The 21200-nt window shown below is 45.5% G+C and overlaps 1 protein-coding gene and 1 pseudogene across 1 annotated transcript in view; both read right to left on the bottom strand.

The window, feature by feature from the left end:
- LOC132387355 (zinc finger protein 239-like) overlaps positions 1 to 1761 on the bottom strand; it is a 40240-nt gene extending 38479 nt beyond the window's left edge. Inside the window, exon 1 of the mRNA XM_059959726.1 lies at positions 1443 to 1761. The gene's annotated coding sequence lies outside the window, so the exon portion shown is untranslated. The remainder of the gene's footprint in view (positions 1 to 1442) is intronic.
- Positions 1 to 20846, bottom strand: part of LOC132387345 (zinc finger protein 850-like) — a 28367-nt pseudogene extending 7521 nt beyond the window's left edge.
- Between the last annotated feature and the right edge of the window lie 354 nt (positions 20847 to 21200).

A 21200-nucleotide genomic window follows, 5' to 3' on the forward strand; every position in this document is an offset into this window, starting at 1 on the left:
CAGGGTATTCCCTCGGACTTTGAAGGAGACTAGTGTTGAAATTGCAGGGGCCCTGGCAGGTATATTTAAATGTTGTTATCTGCGGGTGAGGTGCTAGAGAATTCAAGGATAGCTCATGTTGTTCTGTTGGGTAAAAAAGACTCAAAAAGTAATTCAGGAAATTATAGGGTAACTTTGACGTCGGTCGTGGGTAAATTATTGGAAGGGGTGCTAAGCGATAGGATCTACAAGTATTTAGATAGACAGGGACTTATTAGGGTAAGTCAACATGGCTTTGCGTATGGTAGGGCATGATTAACAAGAGTGTTTCAAGGAGGTTACAGGAAAATGGATGAAGGCAAGGCAGTGGATGTTGTCTGTATGGACTTCAGTAAGGCCTTTGACAAGGTCCTGCATGGGAGGTTAGTTAGGAAGATTCAGTTGCTAGGTATACATGGAGAGGTAGTAAACTGGATTAGAAATTGGCTCAATGGAAGAAGCCAGAGAGTGGTAGTGGAGGATTGCTACTCTGAGTGGAGGCCTGTGACTAGTGGTGTGCCACAGGGATCAGTGCTGGGTCCATTGTTATTTGTCAATGATCCGGATAATAATTTGGTAAATTGGATCAGCAAATTTGCTGATGATACAAAAATTGGAGGTGTAGTGGACAGTGAGGAAGGTTTTCAAATCTTGCAGAGGGATCTGGACCAGCTAGAAAAATGGGCTGAAAAATGGCAGAAGGAGGTTAATACAGGCAAGTGTGAGGTCTTGCACTTTGGAACGAAAAACTAAGGTAGAACATACAAGGTAAATGGCAGGGCACTGAGGAGTGCAGTAGAACAGATGGATCTTTGAATACAGATACAAAATTCCCTAAAAGTGGCGTCACGGGTAGATAGGGTAGTAAAGAAAGCTTTTGGTACATTGGCCTTCATAAATCAAAGTTTTGAGTATACGAGTTGGAATGTTATGGTGAGGCGGTATAAGGCATTGGTGAGGGTGAATTTGGAGTATTGTGTGCAGTTTTAGTCACTTAATTACAGGAAGGATATTAATAAGGTTGAAAGAGTGCAGAGAAGGTTTACAAGGATGTTGCCGGGACTTGAGGAACTGAGTTACAGAGAAAGGATCAATAGTTTTGGACTTCATTCCTTGGAGAGTAGAAGAATGAGCAGGGACTTGATAGAGGTATATAAAATTATGATGGGTATAGATGGAGTGAAAGCAAACAGGCTTTTTCCACTGAGGCTAGGGGAGAAAAAGAACAGAAGACATGGGTTAAGGGTGAAGGGCGAAAAGTTTAAAGGGAATATTGGGGGGGGGGGGCTTCTTCACAACTGGTTCTGACAGAGGCATAACTGGTTCTTCTGGGCACATTCTGTCTCACTCCCAACTATTTCCTACCTTCCTTTGTGCAGGTATGTAATGTCTAAAGGACCAGTGTTTGAGTAAATGAGACTCACCAAACTTTCTCCTGACTGAATCACTGGAATCTCCGAGTCAGATGGGTCCTCTCCAGTCGGTGCTCTCAGTCCTCGGGCTGGTTCACTTGTTGCTGTTCCCTTGTCTTCAGTTGTGGTTTTTCTTCCAATAAATCTCTCACTGCAGGTCTAACTTTAACATGTAAGATAATGAAGCACGTTAACAATGAAAAGGAGGACCAAACATTTCTGTTTAATTTTTCTAGGAACAAAACTCACTGAAATTTAAACATTGAAGGTAAATATAATGATCTCAGTGAACAAGCTTTTATTGTCCCTCACATGACACAGACGATATGGGATAAGAAGGAGCCGTCATTCAGTCATGGTAAGACATAAGACACAGGAAGAGAATTAGGTGATTCAATCCATATGGTCTGCCCACCATTCAACCACGGCTGATTTTCATTCCAACACCATATTCCTGTCTTCCTCCTGTTAGCCTGAAGGTACTTAGCAATCATGAATATATTAATTTCTGACATAAATACCAGAAACACTCAGCAGGTAAGGAATAGCTTACAATACAATTCAATTAATAACATTTCATCAGAATGACTTCAAATATTTTCAGTTTTTAGTGGAGATCTCCAGCACAGCTGCCTGATTTCCACTGTGTGACAGTGAGAGGGGGGGGGGGGGGAGAAATTTCCAAACACAGTTTGAACACCAAACTCAGGGTCTATTTCTACTGTTGTAAACACGGAACAGCTCATTTACTCACAGCCTCTCCCTGTGAGGATGGAAGTGGGAATCATCCTCTCCTCAGACTGGCAGTCATTGCTTCCAAAGGAACTCCAGAAACAAACATCTGAACCAAGACCAGAAATACTCACTCAACACCTCATAAGCCCAAGCAGCTCGATCCCCAGGTCCATTTTACCTGGATGAAAAACTATGATCTCCCAGGACCCAACCTCACAGAGTCACACAGCTTAATCTGCCACTCACCGACCCTGAGAGTCTCACACATTGTCCCCACATCTCACACTGGGTAGTGCAATCCAGGATTTCCCCACAACCAATGTCGAGCTGCTCGAAGAAGGACATCCATCCAGCCCCATCTGTAGAAGCACTAACCAAAGTCCAAGCCAACACAACAACAGTTCCATTTGCCTGGAATGCCAATCACAGGATTAGAGCCCAAGCACCAACTCTCCCAGTACTCTTTGCTGCCAGTAAAATGCTGCAGTGTGTCAGCCCGTCACTGTTCATAAACTAGCACCTCCACACCAATGCACAACAGAAATGGGTCCTGATGACCCTCCGGCATTCCAGCTAACAATAACTGATTCTGGAAATGATCAGCGAGGCCAAAGGGACAAAAGAACACTTCACAATGAAGATAAGGGTTGGAAGCAAGTTTGTTGATATATAATATTGAGGAGGTGGGATACAAGGCGGACTGAGGATGACCCAGATGGTTGATGTATATCACTGAAGTGGGGTTGGGGTTGTGAGGAGACTGGACAGAGGTTGAACAAGATGAACAGATGGAACCAGGTGGGAGAAGGGATCAAGGACGATCACTGATGGTCCTCCAGCAACACATAGGTACTGAATGAATAGTACATACTATTGTACAAAAGATTCTAAAATGACAGAATTAGCAAAAATAACAAGAACTTTGCCAGATATACTTTGACCCTCACCAGATTTTTATCAACACACCATAGAAAGTTTCCCATCCAGACTCTTCAAGCTTTGCTCGGTAACTGCTCCATCTGTGACTGCTAGGAAATGCAGAGACCTTTGGATACAGAGCAGCACATCACAGAAACCATCCTCCCCCCAAGACTTCCCAGTCCCTCGGTAAAGCAGGCAGTGAAATCAAAGATCCCCACAACCTGGGTCGTTCTGCTTCCTCACCCACCCCAGTCCGGGAGAAGACACAACAGCCATAAAGCTCCAGGACAAATGTGAGGAGCCTCAGGAAGCGAGACGAGTTCGGGCAAGTTGGAGGACGAGTGACCGCCCATCTGGAGATTGTGAACATGCACAAAGAGATTGTTACATCTGTGGTTAAATGGGAGGGGCAAATGGGATCACGTGACCGGTGGGGTCTAACATCCCAGGCACAGACTCCAGCTTCCCAGCATTCTGTGGAAATAAACAAACTTGCCCCTCACATCTCCTCTCACCTTAAATGTGTCAGACATTTCAACCCTCAGGAAAAACATACCCTCTGTCCACTCTACCTATTCCTCTTGTAATATTATAAACATCCATCCAGTCTCACCCCAGCCTGCCCCTCTCTGGAGAAAACAACACAAGTTTGTCCAGCCTCTCGTTATAGCTCATGCCCTCTAATCCAGGCAGTGTCCTGGTAAACCTCTTCTGTGCCCTCTCCAAAGACCCAACATCCTTCCAAGAATGGGGGTGACCAGAACTGTATGAAACACTCCAGATGTGGGCTAACAAGTTTTACAAAGCTGCAGCACAACTTCATGATTTTTGAACTCAGTGCTTCAACTAATAAAGACAACCATTGCATTTGCTTCTTAACCACCCGATCAATCTGTGCAGTCTCTTTCAGGGAGCGATGAACTTGGAGTCTAAGATCCCTCTGATCATTGACACTGTTCAGGGTTTTGCATTTAACACTGTACTGTCTCATACATTCAGGGGTGCAGTGCTACCAGAGCTCACCGGAGAGCCGCTCCGACACCTCTGGAAAAAAGTCAAAATAAGCAAGTACTGAATTTAACAAACCCGGATATTAAATAGAGGGAACTTTACGGAAGCGGGTGTTGGAAAGTGTTGGCTGGTGGGGAAAAATACCACTAATAACATTAGGATATTTGATCGTTTTTGGTGAAATCCTGGAGCTGTGACTGCTTTTTATTTAGGTATTTGTGAAATTCCTCCTCGCTCGACCCGTTGTCCTAGGAAGCTGGGAAATCCCTGTACACAAATGTGAGCATTCTTCCGCTCTTTCCAATGGGTACCATTGGATACCATGAAGGAGCTATATTCAGCAAGGAATGAACATGGAAACCCAAGTTTAAAAGTTAAAAACAATGAAAGAAAAATTCACTGCTCACTTATCTTCGGTCTGACTTTGATCAAAAACACAAGCTAATCATCCAAAATCCTCTTCGAAACCTGGATAAATTTAGTTTTATTTTCCAAGCCAAATGGAAAACAAGACATTTCTGGGATTTAAGCTAGTTTTACGTCATTTCAATTATCATTAATAGCAGATCAACCCCTTGGCCTCGCTCCACCAACTGTAGCTGATTGGAAAGAGGCTCTTTTTCCCTTTGTGTTGAAAGGAAGAAGAATAATTTAGTGAGGCAATGAATGAGACAAAATATATTTCCAAACCTCACAAATGGTTGCTCTCCTCCCCTCTTAACATTTATGACTTTCAAAATACAATCTTTTCTATTCGTATAGATGTGATAATAATAAAGATTTAAGCTTGTTTAACTTTTTATATATTTAAAGACTAAACAGTGTCTGTATCGGTCTAACCATGTCATGTGAGGATATTGTGAGTATCGACACTCACAGGTACACTTCCTGTCCAACCATTTCTGCGAGACAAACAGTACGAGGCAGAGTTGACAACCTACAGCTTTTGAGACTAATATTCAGCAATATTCGTGGCTTTAGCAATAGTTCATCAGAGTTTCTTTTTTCATACTTGATTACTTGGTTCCAATTTAGGGGCTAAAAGTATAAAAACTGAATTGCTTTAATTTTGTTATTTTTATACCTCTGAGGAACACTGCTAAGCGCTGCAGGCCCTGCCGTCTGCTCTGACTCAGTCGTATTAGTAAGGCTACATCTGTGGTGGTCCGTGGATTACTCCCTAATCCTAAAGTACATTTTTCTCACTTAAAACCCTGTGTCTTCAAAGCAAACAAAGTTATATTACTTGCTTGATAATTATATTCTATGATAATCAGTTGTGCAACCGTGTAATACTTTGTCATATTATTAAATTAAGAATTTTATTTTTAATTGTACCAGTTATACACTGAAATCTAGTGATAGGCTAAAATCTTGTTAATGTTTTAGCTATAACTATATTTCTGTGGAGCTCTGAAATTCATATATTCCTTTCATCTGGTTTATTGCTTGACGTTACAAGAAGCCCTATATATGTCACACCCAATTTGTGTACCTGCTCATTACACGAATGGGGCAAGGAAGTTGCCCAGTACATGAAATGAGCAGGTACACAAATTGGGTGTCACAAACTAAGGGTGATTAATAAGTTCGTGGCCCAAGGTGGAAAGATTCAATTTTACAAAACTTAGCAATATTCAATTATGTCAAACAGAAATACCACAAAAGTTATTAACTTCAAACTTTCTGCATAATCACTCAAAGAGTTAAACTACACGTGCAGATACCGAACGCTGTATAACTTCAGGCCTTCTAACTTAGGCCACGAACTTATCAATCACCGCCCCCACCCCAACCCCAACCCCCCCCCCCCCCCCCCCCGTACTGCTCCAGCACCTAAAAAATTGGCACTGCACGCCCCCTCCAGCCGTCCGGCAGAGCCCGGGCCCAGACCTTTCCCAATGCAACCGGCCCCCGAGTTACACAACACCGGGATCATTCCCTACTCACCCCTGCTCGAATCGGAGAACCGCCAACAACAGAACTCGGCACCGCGCATGCGTTCAGCAGCGTTCCTCCACAGCGCCACCGGCTGCCGGAGGTCTGCACATCGTCGCCGACAGCCGGAGACCCGCACAGCGCCACCAGTGGCTGGAGATCCTACAGCGCCACCAGTGTTCGGAGGCGGGACGGACAACGGAGAGGTAAAAAAACGACAAAGTCTGCAGATTCTGGAAATCCAAAGCAATACAAACAAAATGCTGGCCGAACGCAGCAGGCCGGGTAGCAATGAGAATGGAAATCGCATTGAAAATGTTTGGACACCGGGAAGTCCCGCTTGGAGTGGATAGTTCAAAGGTTAGTTTATTATTAAAGCAGGTATCCATGAATAACGCTGAGCTTTGTTTCTCCACAGAACCACGAAACAAAGAGAGAGCATGAAAGTCGTTCACAGAGAAAAATCAAACTTCCATCCCACCCCCCACCCCCCCGGATCAAGAAGAACGGGATCCCAATCATCAAACCCCAAAACCCACCTCTCCGCACAAAAGGGAACAATAATATCGACCCACGATAAAAAAGAAAACACTCCTACCCCGCACAACTGCGGAGGAGCCGGTGTCACCAGTGTCGAGGCGGCCGCACCGGGAGCAGCGGACACAACGAACGACCCCGGAAGATTCACAGGTGAAGTGTCGCCTCACCTGGAAGGATGTTTGGACAACGGAGAGAGTTCAGCCGTCCGGCCCTTTCACTGTGACACCCCGAACTCCACATCAAATCCGTCCAAACGAATCTGGGCCAACTTTAATGACCAATAAATATAATTTTTCTCAGCGATCAGCTGTATGAATGATCCCCTGACTCTGAGATGAAGGGGTATCTATGGTCCACACTGTCAGGGTGTTGAGTTTACCAGGAGACAAAGACTGCAGGGACGGGGGGTTTTCGGTTGACTAATACACTGTATGTGGATCCCGCTGGCAAATCTGGTGTTGTGACCCGAATCGAGACAAACACCACGCTGCCCACTCCACCAACAACAAGGCACAGCCGGACACATAACAGGGGACTTTACATCCCACAACACTGGATTCAGTGATGAAACCCGTGATTAATGTTGTTGTCCCACCGAAATAATAAGAAACGCACATTTTGATTCGTTTAAATACGGTGACGTCAGACAACCCCACTCGCCTGACGTCACACATGGACTCCCCATACCGGGATCTGCCCTCACGTGCGCGGTGTCTTACGTCACCCATGCGCTGCTGTGCTCGAGCTTTATCGGTTTAAAGGCTGGGCTAATAATCACGTGACCAGCCCCTCCCCCACCACTGTCAACAGAGGAGTCAGGAGCAGCGCTATTCTCATTGGTGCGAAGCGATGTCAATCACAGGTAACAACCAGTGGCGGAGGCGGACAAGCCGAGTGGGCGTTACCCCGCCGAGTTCGTCTCCCGCTCAAGCTCCGACGCCTCCTCAGAGCGGAGAAAACCTCAAAGTAAATGTCCGCTTTCTGATTTATTTCCATTTCCCTCCGAGGGAAGTTGGGGCGTTTGTGAAGTGTCTCCTGCGGCCGGAGTCTGATGTATCGCTGAGAGGTAGGAGGAGTCCGCTCGGCCAGTCGGTTTGATGCCGGTTCCCCGGGGGGAGGATTTTATTGACAGGATGAAGATGGTGAGAGAGGGGGCGGACAGGATGTTTGTCCCGGTGGGGACAGGAGGGGCTCATCTGTGGAAATGTCTGAGCCCACGGTGGTGTCGAGCAGAGGGATTCAGCACATTGGGGGCAAACACCGGCAGACTGTTGCCCTGCAAGCGGGGCCGGTGGTCCGGGCAAAGTGACAATTGTTTGTGCTTTGTTGAGATTGTACATGGAATATGGTGTAAAATCCCGCTCCCCATACTAACACGGGTTATACAGACCAAAGAACAAACTGCCGGAGGAACTCAGTGGGTCGGGCAGCATCTGTGGAGGGAAATGGACCATCAACATTTCGGGCCGAGATCCTCCCTCTGGACTGAGAGTAGACGGGAAATAGTCAGAGAAAAGAGGTGAGGGGTGGGGATGGGGCAAGAGCTGGGGAGTGAGAGGTGGATCCAGGTGAGGGGGAGGTGGGAAGGTGGAAATAGTGACAGGGGTGGGAGGTGATTGGTTGGGGCAACACGGGGCTGCAGAAGATGGAAATTAATTCCATCGAGGATGAACAAAGAGGTTAGAGAGTATTTGTCATAGAGAGTGTGATGAAGATTCACCAGACTGATCCCTGGAGTGGTGGGGTCATCATATGAAGAAAGATTAAATGTGATAACCCTTTCATTTAGAAAAACGAGGACTGAGAGGTGAACATTGAAATGCACAACATCATTACCGGTTGAATCAGGGATCCCAGTCTCTGAAACAGGGGTGGACTACCCGGGACTGAGATGAGGGGAAATGTTTCCAATCCGAGGGTGGTGAATGTCTGTAAATCCCCACCACAGGGGGCGATTATTCTACCTAGAGATTCTACATCTTCCAACCCTATACAACCTCGTTATAATGAGTTTATTTAATATTTTACCAAAAGTGCCATACAGCCCTACTACTGGCTCGTTATTTCAAGAAACATATAATTATCTGGGAAACGAGAGGACCTGCAGATGCTAGAAATGGAGAGAACTACACATAAAGTGCTGGAGGAGCTCAGCATGTCAAGCAGCATCTCTGGATGGGAATCAACATTCCTGGCCAAGACTCTTCTTTATGACTCGTTACCCACGTATCTGGAATATCAACAAGCAAAGACAATAGAAAGTAGTGTAAAATCCAGAAAACCTTTGACAAAATTTAGTTCATGGCTTCAAAAAAAACCTGCCAAACAGAGCTCAATAGGTAACAAATACAACAAAGGCAATAAACACTTGCATCAATTCCGAGATTGACTTTTTTAATGAAAATATCTTGGTCCCATTTCAATCAGTAAAATTTACAGACAAATAAGAACTGAAGAGACAACTTTAGAAAAGTCTATTTACACTAAGTCCCACTTAGATTAACGACTACCTTGGACAGAAGGAGGATCAGGAATAACACACATGAAAAAAAAATCATACAACAGTCAGATAAAACCTAAATATATATTTTCATCAAAAATAAATAGGATTCAGCACTCATCTTTTAACTGGCCACAGTTCCGGTATCAGGCACAATATAAAACTCTCCGCTTCCCTCTCTGTATCAAAATGGATCACATCTCCCCTTCATCAGTCTGTGATTTGGCTCAGTTTGTCTGTCTCCTTCGCTTTCTGAGCATGCGCCACACCCCTACTGAGATCACAATTTATTTACACGGCTGTGACTAGAGACTTTCTGATTATTATGTCCCTCCCGGCATTTGACGGTGGTAAACTCAGAGTCAGCAATGGTATTGAACATCGGGAGTAGGTGATTAGGCTTTTTCGTTGGAGATCGATAAACTGCCGGTAGTGTGTGTCTGGATGAGTGGGTCGTTTTCAGACTGGAAGGAGGTAGCGTTTGGAGTTCCCCAGAGATCAGTCCGTGACCACAGTTGTTCACAGTTTAATGTCCCGGCGGAGGCAGCGAGATTTGAGATGTCCCAGTCTGCTGGTGACCGAGAAAGAGTGGAGTTGGGGGAGGGGAGGCTATTCACATGCAATTTCGTAGCTTTGCAATCAGTACATAGTGCACTGTGGGGCTGCAGTGGCAGGTTCCAATCCGCTAATTAGATTTGCTGACCACACTGCATTGATCGGCCGAATCCCAAATAATAACGAGGCAGCCTACAGAGAAGTCATCACCCCAACTCAAATTGAGTTTTTATCCCTTCTCCAGTGAGCCAAGAAACAAAGAGCATGAAATTCGTTCAGAGAGAAAAATCAAACTTCCACCCCAACCCCAGCATAAAAAAGAACGGCATACCGATCATCAATCCACACCCCCCCCCCCCGCGCACAAAAGGGAACAAACATTGAGCCCCCGAAAAGAAACACCCCTACCCCGCACAACTGCGGAGGAGCCGGTGTCACCAGTGTAGAGGCGGCCGCACCGGGAGCAGCGGGCACAACCGGCGACCCCGGAAGATTCACAGGTGAAGTGTCGCCTCACCTGGAAGGATGTTTGGACAACGGAGAGAGTTCAGCCGTCCGGCCCTTTCACTGTGACTCCCTGAACTCCACATCAAATCCGTCCAAACGAATCTGGGTGAACTTTAATGACCAATAAATATAATTCCTCTCACCGATCAGCTGTCTGAATGATCCCCTGACTCTGAGAGGAAGGGGTATCTATGGTCCACACTGTCAGGGTGTTGAGTTTACCAGGAGACAAAGACTGCAGGGACGAGAGGTTTTCTGTTGACTAATACACTGCGTGTGGACCCCGCTGGCAATTCTGGTGTTGTGACCCGAATCGAGACAAACACCACGCTGCCCACTCCACCAACAACACGGCACAGCCGGACACATAACAGGGGACATTACATCCCACAACCCTGGATTCAGTGATGAAACCCGTGATCAATGTTGTTGTCCCACTGAAAAGTCCATTAAGGTGCTTTTAAATACGAGCGCTCCGTCACAGGTGACGTCTGACACCCCCCACTCGCCAGACGTCACACATGGGCTCCCGACACCGGGATCTGCCCTCACGTGCGCGTTGTCTTACGTCACCCACGCGCTGCTGTGCTCGAGCTTTATAAGTGGAACGGCTGGGCTAATAATCACGTGACCACCCCTTCCCCACCGCTGTTATGGTGCGAAGCGATGTCAATCACTGGTTACAACCAGTCACGGAGGCGGACCAGCCGAGTGGGCGTTACCCCGCTGAGTTCGTCTCCCGCTCAAGCGCCGACGCCTCCTCAGAGCGGAGAAAACCTCAAAGTAAATGTCCGCTTTCTGATTTATTTCCATTTCCCTCCGAGGGAAGTTGGGGCGTTTGTGAAGCGTCTCCCGCGGCCGGAGTCTGATGTATCGCTGAGAGGTACGAGGAGAACACTCGGCCCGTCGGTTTGATGCCGGTTCCCCGGGGAGGGAGGGATTTTATTGAAAGGATGAAGATGGTGTGAGAGGGGGCGGACAGGATGTTTGTCCCGGTGGGGACAGGAGGGGCTCATCTGCGGAAATGTCTGAACCCACGGTGGTGTCGAGCAGAGGGATTCACCACATTGCGGGCAAACACCGTCAGACTGTTGCCCTGCAAGCGGGGCCAATGGTCCGGGCAGAGTGACAATTATTTGTGCTTTGTTGGGATTGTACCTGGAATATGGTGTAAAATCCCGCTCCCCATACTAACACGGGTTATACAGACCGAAGAACAAACTGCTGGAGGTACTCAGTGGATCGGGCAGCATCTGTGGCGTGAAATGGACCGTCAACATTTCGGGCCGAGACCCTCCCTCTGGACTGAGAGTGGACGGGAAATAGTCAGAAAGAAGAGGTGAGGGGTGGGGATGGGGCAAGAGCCGGGGAGTAAGAGGTGAATCCAGGTGAGGGGGGAGGTGGGAAGGTGGAAATAGTGACAGGGGTGGGAGGTGAGTGGTTGGGGCAACACGGGGCTGCAGAAGCTGGTAATTAATTCCATAGAGGATTAACAAAGAGGTAAGAGAGTATTTGTTACAGGGAGTGCAATGAAGATTCACCAGACTGATCCCTGGGGTGGTGGTGTCACCATATGAAGAAAGATCAAATGTGATAACCCTTTCATTTAGAGAATCGAGGACTGAGAGGTGAACACACTGAAATGCACAACATCATTACCGGTTGAACCAGGGATCTCAGTCTCTGAAACAGGGATGGACTGTGCGGGACTGAAATGAGGGGAAATGTCTCCATTCCGAGGGTGGTGAATGTTTATAAATCCCCACTACAGAGGGCGGTGAAGACTCAGTGATCGTCCGCACGTAAAACAGAGGCCGGCAGATGTGTGGAGTCCGAAGGGATGGAGGAAATGAGGATCGGGCAGAAACATGTGGCTGAGATGGGTGAGCAGCCGCCATATTGCTGATGGTTAGAGGGGCTGAATTGCCTCCTGCTGTTTCTCACTTGATGTTTCAGTGTTCCTGTCCAGCAAGGCTCTGGAGGAATGTGAATAGAAATTAGTGTTTAGAAACACAAAACTGATTTAAATGAAACGTGAACATTTCCTTTTTGCGTCTGAATTATGTTTTGGACCTGGATGGGAATTCAGCCGGTGACTCTGTGACCTGGACGTGGAGGGAAAAGGATCGGGGAAGATATGGTGTGGAAAAATAATCATGTATCTGGGGTGAATATGGAATAATGTGGGGAATGCGGTGGATGGGTCGGGCAGCATGTGAGGGGCGAGGAGCAGAGTCACCAGTTCAGGAGGGAGACCCTCCACCCGTCACCTGATCCCGGTTCCTGTTCACGTTTTTCTGCAGATTTGCAGCATCTGCGGGTCACTGTTCTATGTGTACGTGTAGCTTCATCTTTCCCCGTTCAGACAAGGCAGTGAGATCCGGATCTGTCACGTCCTCTCGTTGTGGGTGGACAATGTTTTTTTTTTCTCTCTGCAATACTTTCTGCATGTTTCATTCCACTGTTTTGAGATGCTGAAGTGCTGCCAATGTTTCTGGGTGTCTGACCCGTTTATGTGAGAATTTAGCCATTTGTATTTATCTGAGCTTCTCATAAATGTGTAAAGTTTAGTTCAGCTTCACTTCAGAATTTCCACCCAGTCAGTCAAATTGCTCCACACAATTAAAATAGCTTATTACTTTTTTCTCTATTTTTGTACTATATATATGTATATTCTTATTTTAAATCACAATTTTTCAAAATTATTGTTATGAATTAGGTTCTGCTGCTACCGCAGGGACAACAAATTTCACGACACATGCCGGTGCTATTAAACCTGATTCTGATATTGATATGGGAGACCAACCACCGGTCACCTGATCCCAGTTACCGCAGATCGTAATGTGAGATTGAAGTATTTTCCATATATTTGCTTTCCACAGAAATGACAACAGTTCAGTTTCCTTCTGTGGTTCCAGAGCAGAAGCTCAGTCTGTCTAATATTTCCACACAATTAAAATGGGAAATTTGTTTATTATCATCATGTACTGAGCTACAGTGAAAATCTTGCCTGATGTACCATCCAGACAGATGGATACATTTCAACAGTACATTGAGCTGATATACATCAAAATAATCACTGTAACAAAGCATTATGGCTGCAGAGAAAGTGCGGTGCAGATAGACATATGGTGCAGGGTCACGTCCAGTTACATTGTGAGGTTGAGTCCATTTTATCATTCATTTGGCTTATAACTGCAGACAGGAAGCCGTCCTTCAGCCTGGTGTTACGCACTTTAAGGCTTTTGTATCTCTTCCCAATGGGAGAGCAGGTTTGCAGCAAGAATGTCTGTGGTTGTGAGGATCTTTGAGTACATGGCCTGTTTTTCCGAGGCAGGGGAAGTGTAGGAAGAGTCCATGGAGGGGAGGCTTGTTTCTCTGATGTTCTCTGCAGTTCCTTGCAGTCATGGGCAGAGCAGTAGCCAGACGAAGGAGTGAAGTATCGACAAGGAGCTCAGAGACCTCGGCCTTCACCCTGCCTTGTGTAGCTGGATCCTGGACTTCCTGTCAGATCGCCGGCAGGTGGTAAGTGGGCTCCATCTTCTCTGTCTCTCTGACCCTCAGCACACATAAGCCACAGGGTTGTCTCTTTGGCGCCCTCCTTTACTCTCTGTGCACCCATGACTTGTGTTGCCACCCACAGCTCCAATCTGCTATTTAAATTTGCTGACAGCACTACATTGATTGGCCTAATCTGAAATACTGATAACAATCAATCAAATGCCTTCTGACAAGGGTCGGTCCAAACAAACTTTTCACGCTTCTTCAGGAGATTGGTCAGAGGAAGAGCGATAGCAGCAAAGTTCTTACGATAATATCCATCCATTCCCAGAAACCTTCTAAGAGCCTTCTCAGCAGTCAGAATAGGAACTTGAGAAATTGCCTGGACTTTTGCCCGAACAGGAGCCAACTTGCTTTGACCTACAACATAGCCAAGACAGGTCACACTGGCATGGCCAAATTCTCTCTTAGCCAAGTTAACTGTAAGGTTGTCCTAGGAAAGCCTGTCAAACTGCTTTTCTACTGCAGAGATATGCTCTTCCCAAGTGTCCCTCCCTGTAACTAAGTCATCAATATAGGTATCTGTGTGTTCTCACCCTCGAATTACAAAATCAATCATTCTCTGGGATGCTCCTGGAGCATTTTTCCTTCCAAAAGGCAAAACATTGTATTCATACAACCCAGATGGTGTCACAAACACAGAAATGTCTCTACCTCTGTCCGTCAATGGAACACACCAATACCCTTTCAACAGATCAATCTTTGTAAGATATTAGCTATTCCAACCTTATCGATGCAATCATCCACCCTAGGGATAGGATAGGCGTCAGTTTTTGTTACTGCATTTACCTTTCTACAATCAGTGCAAAATCTAACACTACCATCATGTTTGGGCACAATAATGCAGAGTGACTCCAATCTCATTTTGAAGGCCTAATAATACCATTCTCCAGCATATACTCAATTCCCTGGTCAGCCAATTTACACTTTTCGACGTTCATGCGAAGTGGGTGTTGTTTAATCGGTTTGGCTTGACCAACATCTACATCATGTACTGCGACCGTGGTTTGCTTGGGAACATCGGGAAATAAATCTTTGTACTTCAGAATTAATTCCTTCAGCTGTTGTTGTTGCTTTGGCTGCAGATGAGCCAACTCGTTATCAATGTTTTCTAGAACAACCGAGTTCATTAGCCTAACTGGGACCATGTTTGGCTTGTGAAAAGTCTCAGACGAGTCAATTGTTTCATTCTCAGGGTTACCAGATTCATTTGTTTTGACAACAATACTCACAGATGGTGCCTGCTTGTCAAAAAAGGCTTTATCATATTTATGTGCACCACCTGTGTTAGTTTACGTCAGTCGGGTGTTTTAATAACAGAATTCACATTATTAATTTGAGAGACTATCTCATACGATCTATTGAATTTCGCCTGAAGTGGATTCGTCAACATAAGGCAAGCACCTTATCTCCCACCTGGTATTTTCTTTCGCGAGCCCTGTTATCAAACCAACACTTCATTTTGTTTTGAGAAATCTTTAAGTTTTGTCTCGCTAGACTACAGGCTTGGTGTAGTTTATTTTTGAACTTCAAAACATAGTCTAACGAGTTAACATGTACATCCCCATCAATCCACGGTTCCTTTTAACAAGGTCAAAGGTCACTCTGCGACCAAATACAAGTTCAAATGGAGTAAAGCCCAGTGATTCCTGTACTGACTCTCTTTCTGTGGACAAAATCAAATGTATTCCTTCATCTGGACAAAAGCAAAAGTATCCCTTCATCCCAGTCTTTTCCATTTTCAACACAATATGTCTTAATCATTGTTTTGAGGGTAGAATGAAATCTTTCTAAAGCCCCTTCTGGTTCCGGATGGTATGCAAATGATGCAATCTGTTTTGCTCCCAATTCATAAACTACCTGCTTGAATAATGCAGATATACAAATACATCCTTGATCAGACTGTATTTCTTTAGACAAATCGAATAAAGTGAAAATCTTGGTAAGAGCCTTCACCACAGTTTTAGCTTTAATATTTCTGAGAGGCATTGCCTCTGGGAATCTGGATGTAGTACACATAATAGTTAGCAGATACTGATGGCCAGCTTTAGACTTTGGCAATGGGCCAACACAATCCACTATAACTTTGGAAAAGGGTTCACCGAATGCAGGTACAGGCCACTGGGGTGAGCTCATTAGGTTTACCCACAACTTGACAAGTGCCTTTTGGAAACTCTTATTCAGGGTAAACATAACTTCATGAATTAAAGCAAACTGATCTGCTAATCCAGCAGATTCCTGCGGAGTGGCAGCATCATTTCCATCTAAATACGTCTTTATGTCATCAGGGACGCACCTTTGGAATTCTTCAATTAAAACCAAATCTCTCAAGCTGTTAAAATCATCATTTACATGTTCAGATGTGCACCAGTGGTCAATAGACACAAATTTCTCATAAGCAAATTCCGTATATCTGGTTCACAGATTTCTTCAAATTTCTAAACTTTTGCCTGTCTGCTTCTGGGACCAACTCGTAAGCTTTGAGCACAGCCTGTTTCACTACGTCATAATATGTGGTCATAATGCGTGGCCATGTGGTTAAGGTGTTGAACTAGCGATCTGAAGGTCATGAGTTCGAGCCTCAGCCGAGGCAGCTTGTGTGTCCTTGAGCAAAACACTGAACCACACACAGCTCCTGCACATTTATAGCCCAGTGGCGATGATTGGGGCAGCATAAATAAGTAAATAATAAGCTGCTTCAGCAACTGTCAAAGCAGAATAGGGTTGCTAAGCCTTCCCCTTAAGTACACTTTGTAAGAGAATTTTCTGTCTGCTTTTCTGCCTCTTTAGCCTGAAACTGCATCTGCCTTTCCGGAGCCTCCATCTTTAATATTTCTAACTTCTATTGGAGCTCAAGCTCACGAGGTTTACATTCAGGAAACACCTCCAACTCCTTCACTTTAAACACATCCTCAGATACATAATGCTCAGCTATTATCTTCTGCATCTGTGCCCTCCTCATTGTCAATTTCACCTTAGCAAGTATTAACGTTCTAGCAATACTCAACAACTCAATCTTTCTGGTGTCCTCTAATGCCTGAGAGGTTCACACTTCCAGATATCTATCAACATCCATTGCTGCTGGTTTTCCACACACAAGTAAATCAAAAGGGATTTCCCCAATGAAATTGATAATTAATCAATCCTTAAATTTGTCATATCCCAGACACAGCCCCATTTTGTTACAAACCATAATGCTTTAGAAATGAACCAACAGCAAAAGACTACTCCCAGTGGCCACACATTTTAATTCCACATCCCATTCCCATGCTGATATGTCTATCCATGGCCTCCTCTATTGTCAAAATGAATCCAAACTCAGGTTGGAGGAACAACACCTTATATACCGGCCGAGTAGCCTCCAACATGATGGCATGAACACTGACTTCTCTAACTTCTGTTAATGCCCGTCCTCCCCTTCTTACCCCATCCCTGACATATTTAGTTGTTTACCTGTTCTCCCCCTCACTCTGGTACTTACACCCCCACCCTTTTCTTTCTCCCAAGGCCTCCCTTCCCATGATCCTTTCCCTTCACCAGCTCTGTATCACTTTCGCCAATCACCTTTCCAGCTCTCAGCTTCACCCCCACCCCCTCAGGTCTTCTCCTATCATTTGCATTTCACCCTCCCCTCATTACTTTCAAATCTCTTACTATATTTCAGTTAGTACTGTCGAAGGGTCTCGGCCCACAACGTCGACAGTGCTTCTCCCTTCTCCCTGCCTGGCCTGCTGTGTTCTATCAGCATTTTTTTTGTGTTTGTATTTCCAGCATCTGCAGATTTCCTCATGAGTGTTATGTGTATGTATGTGTGTAAATATAACTCCCAAACTTCTGAGCTCAGGGGAAACAAGGCTTGGAGTCTGGAGATGTTAAAGTATTAAAGTTCAATTCATTCACAGAATAGGTGATGTGAGAGAGATATTTTTGTAATCCAGGGTAAATGTTGAGAGAAGGCAATTATGTTGTATTCCACAGGTTCCATGGTGGTAAAAAGAGAGAACAGTCGCTCTAGATTTTATCCATCATCTTTACAAATGTACATACGAATTATCACCTAAAGTGAATTGTCATAAGTGGTATCATCAAATGAATGACCACGCCACAGCCAGGCAAGGCTTAACACATAAGTCGTCTCCACAGGATATCCCAAATCAGATCCACTCCTGTGGATCAAATGAGGTGACAACCACACATTCGATGTACGGTGAATCGATAATTAGCCCACCCTTGTGAGCGAAGGAAAGTTCCAAACAGTGATCCTTGGCTACTAGTTCCCTGGTTTTGATCCTTCCATTTTTCCTCCTTTGTCTCCGTCTGACTCTGAGTGTCTGTGTCCTCAGTTAAAACTAAACAAGCTGCGAGCGATGTAAACAAGCTGCAAGTCAGACTGATTCACTTTCTTAATTTCTCTCTCTCTCTCTCTCTTAAAATGACAGTCTACAGCAAACAAAACCAAAGGATTCATAACAATGGCCTCTCCTTACTGTGAACTGACTGGTGTGCCAAGAGGTGGGATGACTGAGTGAATCCTTTCCCATATTCTGAGCCTCTCTCTAGTGTGAACTCGCTGATGACTCTGTAGGGTGGATGACTGAGTGAATCTCTTCCGACAGAATAAGCAGGTGAACGGCTTCTCCCCAGTGTGAAGTCGCTGGTTTCTCTGCAGGGTGGAAGAGTCAGTGAATCCTTTCCCACACACTGAGCAGGTGAACGGCATCTCCCCACTGTGAACTCGCTGGTGTCTCCGTAGGTTGGATGACCGAGTGAATCGCTTCCCACATTCTGAGCAGGTGAACGGCTTTTCCCCAGTGTGAACTCGCTGGTGTCTCCGTAGGGTGGAAGAGTCAGTGAATCTCTTCCCACAGTCTGAGCAGGTGAACAGCTTCTCCCCAGTGTGAATTCGCTGATGTACCAGTAGGATGGATGACACAGTGAATCCTTTCCCACAGACTGAGCAGGTGAATGGCTTCACCCCAGTGTGAACTCGCTGGTGTCTCTGTAGGTTGGATGACTGAGTGAATCCTTTCCCACAGACTGAGCAGGTGAATGGCTTCACCTCAGTGTGAACTCGCTGGTGTCTCTGTAGGTTGGATGATAGAGTGAATCCTTTCCCACAGACTGAGCAGGTGAAAGGCTTCTCCCCAGTGTGAACTCGCTGGTGTCTCTGTAGGGTGGATGACAGAGTGAATCCTTTCCCACAGACTGAGCAGGTGAATGGCTTCACCTCAGTGTGAACTCGCTGGTGTCTCTGTAGGGTGGATGACAGAGTGAATCCTTTCCCACAGACTGAGCAGGTGAATGGCTTCTCCCCAGTGTGAACTCGCTGGTGACTCTGTAGGTTGGATAACTGAGTAAATCTCTTCTCACAGACTGAGCAGGTGAACGGCTTCTCCTCAGTGTGAATTTGCTGATGTACCAGTAGGCGGGATGACAGTGTGAATCCCTTTCCACAGTCTGAGCAGGTGAACAGCTTCTCCCCAGTGTGAATTCGCTGATGTACCAGTAGGGTGGATGACAGAGTGAATCCTTTCCCACAGACTGAGCAGGTGAACGGCCGCTCCCCAGTGTGAACTCGCTGGTGAGCCATTAGGTCAGATGACAGAGTGAATCCTTACCCAGAAGTTCAGCAGAAGACCAGCCTCTGCCCGGTGTGAACTGATTGGTGTGTCCACAGGTGGGATGACCGACTGAACCCCTTCTCACACACAGAACAGGTGAATGGCCTTGTCCAGTGTGAACTTGCTGATGTACCTTTAGTTGAGATGACCGAGTGAATCCATTCCCACTGTCTGGGCAGGTGAATGTCCTTTTTCCTGTGTAAAATGATGGGCATGCCAGTTGGTCAAAATCACCGAGTGAATTCCTCCCGACAGTCTGAGCAGGAAGGGTGGACAATTGGATCCCTTGCTCCACTTCTTAAGTATCTAGGCAGAGACAACAAAACTGGCGTGTCGTTTTTGAGCTTCCTGGAGATGAATTCCTTCTCATTTTTAACCTGTAAAAAAATTTACAAAATCCATCAATGGGTTTAGGACAACATTTCAGATGAGATTACTTGAGTTGCCAAGGTTAGATCTGGTATCACACGGTTACAGTGAGGTTCACCCTAAGTTGGACAGAGAAATCATCTCCTGACTGGGTAGAGTGCTGGAACCTGGAATGACCATCAATTCCCTGATACTCTTCCTGTCTCAATAACAATGGAGCATTTCTGTCGTCTCCAATCTGTGACCTGGCTCATTTTGACTCCCTCCATTGGTATTATTCCTGGCTCCTGCTGAGCGGCACGTGTTCCTTGTCCCACAGTGACTGAAACACTCTCATGCAAATTGTCTTTCTTGACATGCAGCTGGGATCTTCTCTTGTGTATTATTAACAAAATGCCACAATTTTAACGCCATTTAAAAAATTCCTGCTGAAATGACTGGTTGGCCGCACATCTGTTAAAAGGACTTAGAGTGAATTTTTGTATTATTTCAGGTTCTTGTCGCAATCATAGAAAATTTCAACACAGAAACAGGCCCTTTGGGCCATCTAGTTTGTGCTGAACTATTTAAACAGCCCACTCCCACACCCCTACCATCCAGGTATCTACACAAACCTCTTAAACGTTAAAATCGAGCTCGCATGCACCACTTGTGCTGGCTGCTCATTCCACAGCCGGATGACCCTCTATGTGAAGAAGTTCCTCTCATGCTCCCCTTAACATTTCACCTTTCACCCATAACCCATGGCCTCTGGTTGTAGTCCCACCCAATCTCAGTGGAGAAAGCCAGCTTGCATTAACACTATGTGTGCCTCTCTATCACAATCAAATCTCCCCTCAATCTTCTACATTCCCAAGAATAATGCCCTGATTTGTTCAATCTTTCCTTATAATCCAAGTCCTCCAGACATGGCAACATCCTTGTGTATTTTCTCTGAAATCTCTGAACTTCTTTTACATCTTTCCTGTAGGTAGGTGACCAAAACTGCACATAATACTCCAAATAAGGCCTCACCAATGTCTTCTACAAGTCAACATAACATCCATCTATTGTTGTCACTACTGTGGTTCATGAAGGGCAATGGGCTAAAATATTTCCTTCCATCCCTATCTAACTGTGATACCACTTTCAGTGAATTAAGGACTTATATTCCCAGGTCCCTTTCTTCTACAACACTCCTCCGTGCCCGATCAGTCACTGTGAAAGACCTCCCTTGGTAGGTCAGACCAAAGTGCCACGACTCACACTGGTCTGCATTAAATTCCATTTTCCATTTCTCAAACCATTTTCCCACCTGGCCCAGATCACACTGCAAGCCATGAAAGTCTTCTTGCAGCTGCTAAACCCCCAGTCTTGTTGTCATCCACAAATTTTCTGATCCAGTTAACCACACTATCATCCAGATTACAGATATAGATGACAAACAACAACAGATCCAGCACTGATCCCTTTGGCACACAACTAATCACAGGATTACAGTTATAGAGGCAACCATCTGCTACTACACTGTGG

The sequence above is a fragment of the Hypanus sabinus genome, unplaced genomic scaffold, assembly GCF_030144855.1.
Source record: "Hypanus sabinus isolate sHypSab1 unplaced genomic scaffold, sHypSab1.hap1 scaffold_176, whole genome shotgun sequence".
NCBI lineage: Eukaryota > Metazoa > Chordata > Chondrichthyes > Myliobatiformes > Dasyatidae > Hypanus > Hypanus sabinus.